This window comes from Odocoileus virginianus, chromosome 16 (assembly GCF_023699985.2).
Source record: "Odocoileus virginianus isolate 20LAN1187 ecotype Illinois chromosome 16, Ovbor_1.2, whole genome shotgun sequence".
Classification (NCBI taxonomy): Eukaryota; Metazoa; Chordata; class Mammalia; order Artiodactyla; family Cervidae; genus Odocoileus; species Odocoileus virginianus.
In genome coordinates, this window is record NC_069689.1 from 23,050,199 (window position 1) to 23,054,181 (window position 3,983).

The 3,983-nt window shown below is 53.4% G+C and overlaps 1 long non-coding RNA gene across 1 annotated transcript; it reads left to right on the forward strand.

The window, feature by feature from the left end:
* Positions 1-2,518: 2,518 nt before the first annotated feature.
* Positions 2,519-3,646, forward strand: LOC139038714 (uncharacterized). Its single transcript, XR_011491801.1, has 2 exons — positions 2,519-3,034; positions 3,218-3,646. It is a non-coding gene; the product is annotated as an uncharacterized lncRNA (long non-coding RNA).
* The last annotated feature ends 337 nt before the right edge of the window (positions 3,647-3,983 follow it).

Here is a 3,983-nt window from a genome sequence, read left to right on the forward strand (position 1 = left end):
GATACCAGAATGCCCAGCCCCTCTACTTGGAAGAGACTTGTTGACTAAAGTTAATGCTCAGATCCATTTTGACCCTGGGGGAATGTCAGTCACAGATGGACTTGGACAGCCGATACATGTCTTATCCCTAGCCTTAAGGGATGAATACAGACTTTTTGTGCCTAAGCCCTCAGAGGTCATAGCACCAGAAGTACAACCGTGGGTCCATAAATACCCATTGGCCTGGGCAGAAACGGCAGGAATGGGACTGGCCAAACAGAGGCATCCGGTCGTCATCGAGCTAAAGGCCGAGGCAGTTCCTGTGAGGGTGAAACAGTACCCTATGAGCCAGGAGGCTCGGCGGGGGATCACTCCCCACATTCGACGGCTCATGGATGCCGGAATTCTCAGGCGGTGCCAATCCCCTTGGAACGCCCCCTTACTGCCGGTGAAGAAGCCAGGGGGGACGGATCATAGACCTGTCCAGGACCTGCGAGAAGTCAACAAGCGGGTGAGTGACATCCACCCCACTGTCCCTAACCCATATACCCTCCTGAGCAGCCTGCCGCCTGAGTACACTTGGTACACGGTGCTGGACTTGAAAGATGCCTTCTTCAGCCTACCCCTGGCGGCCCAGAGCCAGGAGATATTTGCCTTTGAGTGGACCGAGGGGGAGGGCCAACCGGTAGTACAATTAACTTGGACCCGCCTCCCACAGGGGTTCAAGAACTCCCCTACCCTGTTTAATGAGGCTCTGAGTGAGGACCTCTATGAATATCAGACTCGCCACCCAGAGGTCATTCTGCTACAATATGTAGATGACCTTATGTTGGCTGGAACCACGGAGGAGGCATGCAGCCGTGCCACCGGGGACCTCTTACAAACCCTAGGCACCTTGGGGTATCGCGCTAGCGCAAAGAAGGCGCAAATAGCCCGGCAAGAGGTCACCTATTTGGGGTATAAGATCAGGCAGGGGCAACGGTGGCTAACCCAGGCCATGAAGGAAACGATATTACAGATACCAGAGCCCAAGACCCCCGCCAGGTGAGGGAGTTTCTGGGGACTGTTGGATATTGCAGACTGTGGATCATGGGGTTTGCAGAGAAGGCTCGGCCTTTATATGAAGGAAGCAAAGAGACTCCAAACTGGACCTGGACTGAGCCCATGAAACAGGCCTTCCAAACTCTCAGACGGGCCCTACTGGAAGCCCCAGCTCTTGCCCTGCCTAACCCAAACAAACCATTCCAATTGTTTATAGATGAGAAGCAAGGAATAGGAAAGGGGGTCTTGACGCAGCAATGGGGACCATGGAAACGGCCAGTAGCATACCTGTCGAAGCGATTGGACCCAGTGGCCGCTGGGTGGCCCCCTTGCCTTCACATCATTGTAGCCACTGCCCTCCTCGTCCGCGACGCCGACAAGTTGACGTATGGGCAGCAACTCTCGGTTTTCACCCCCCACGCCATCGAAGGGGTTTTGAAGCAGCCGCCGGGTAAGTGGATCTCCAACGCCCGCTTGACACATTACCAGGCCCTGCTGCTCGACACCCCACGGGTGCGTTTTCAGACCCCTTGCTTCCTGAATCCAGCCACGCTCCTACCTAACCCAGAGAAGGACCGCCCTCTCCATGATTGCAGTGAGATACTGGCTGAGGCCATGGCGGCACGAAAAGACTTAACTGATGTGCCACTAAGCAGCAGTGAGCTAGTATGGTTCACCGATGGGAGCAGCTATGTCAAGGACGGGCAAAGAAAATCGGGGGCCGCCATAGTTGATGAGTCTGGGCAGACAATATGGGCTGAAACACTCCCCCCAAATACTTCTGCACAGAAGGCCGAATTGCTTGCCCTAATACAAGCTCTAGAGCGAGCAAAAAGGAAAAGAGTCACCATTTTCACGGACAGTCGGTACGCTTTCAGCACTGTCCACATCCAGGACAAGGGGATTTCGGACAGCTGAGGGAAAGGAAGTCAAGAATTTGCCTGAGATTCGCAGGCTCCTAGAAGCTGTCCAATTGCCCCGAGCAGTAGCTATAGTGCATGTTCCCGGGCACCAAAAAGGGGAAGACCCAAAGGCAAGAGGTAATCGGGCGGCTGATGCGGCCGCTCGGAGGGCAGCCAGCCAAGACTACGTCGCCCCCATATTGACTGTGGAACTTCCCCCTCCCGGTATGGGGGCCTTGCCACCAATTCCCGAATACTCCCACCCTGATCTCGACTGGATCAATAAGGACACCACCCTCCAGAAGGATGAGAAAGATGGATGGTACCGGGACCAAGACAGCAACCTGATATTGCCTGCCACCCTGGGTCGTCATTTGTGTGAACACCTACACGCAACCACACATTTGGGAGAGAAAAAGACTTTGACACTTCTCCAGACGGCCTGCCTGAGGTTCCCCCGACAAAAGGCAACTGTACGAGAGATAATTCAAGCCTGTAAAGCGTGCCAGTTAATGAGAACAGAGAAGAAGCAACACTTAGGAGCGAGGTACCGGGGGGAAGGGCCAGGGCAGCACTGGGAGATAGACTTGACTGAGGTAAGGCCAGGGAAGTATGGGTATCGCTATCTGTTGGTTCTGGTAGATACCTTCTCGGGGTGGGTGGAAGCTTTCCCCACTAAGGGAGAGACAGCCATAGTGGTTGCTAAAAAGATCTTAGAGGAAATAGTGCCTAGGTACGGGCTGCCAGTGACTATGGGCTCTGATAACTGACCTGCCTTTGTGAGCCAGATTGTACAAGGGCTGGCCCGAGCTCTGGGGACGAAATGGAAGTTACATTGCGAATATAATCCCCAGAGCTCAGGACAAGTTGAGAGAATGAATCGGACCCTAAAAGAAACACTGACAAAGTTGGCAATAGAGACTGGCGGGGACTGGGTGACCCTCCTTCCCTTTGCACTCTTCCGGGCGCGTAACACCCCTTATAAGCTGAATCTTACCCCTTTTGAAATTTTGTATGGAAGACCCCCTCCTGTGTATCCTATTTTTGAAGGAAAGTGCCTGCCACCCCCTGCTCTGGGACAATTCCGGCAAACAATAATGGCATTAAGCAAGGTGCATAACCGTGTTTGGAAGTTGATCCGGGAGGTATACGAGGACCAAAATGAGAGGGCCCTCCCCACACATAATATTAGCTCGGGTGATTGGGTTTGGGTAAAACGACACCAATCTAGAGTATTAGAACCCAGATGGAAAGGCCCTTATGTTGTTCTCCTAACCACCCCTACCGCTGTCAAGGTTGACGGGATTGGACCCTGGGTTCACTGCAACCACGTGCGGCAGGCCACGCCAGAGGAACGAGATAAGGCACAAACAGAATGGAAGGCGAATACTCATCCGTCAAATCCTTTAAAATTGAAGCTCACCCGCCGAGAAGCCTCCTAGTTCTCTTGCTGATGGCAGCCCTCATCAATCCAGGGACGACTTCTCACGGCCTCCAGACCAACCCCCACCAGCCGGTCAAGGTTACCTGGAAACTCAGCGACGGACAGACTCACGAAGTGCTCAACCAGACCTCGGAGATCCATCCCATTAACACTTGGTGGCCAGACCTGTACTTTGATCTCAGGCAACTTTTTCATACTGGGCCAGGGTGGGTCAGAACGGATGGGTTCTGGTGGCCAGATGGGTTTTACGCCTGTCCTGGTGGCATCAAGGGAAATTGGAGGACATGTGGGGGGTAGAAAGCTTTTACTGTGCTAGTTGGAGTTGTGTAACCTCATGCGATGGGCCCAGAAAGTGGGATGTGGGAAATCGAGACTTGGTGAACTTTACCTTCCGAGACCCTGACCGCAGGGCACCTCAAATACGGGTACAGTTTAACCAAGAAAGGGCAAAAAGAGAAAACAAGTGGACCTCCGGACTGACTTGGGGATTTCAACTCCACGTGAGTTGGCCCGGTCCCTATCCGAGTGGGTTATTGACCATAAGACAGGTTATTGAGCCAGTGCAAACACATAGTGTGGGTCCCAATACAGTCATAACAGAAACGGGAGCCAAGGGG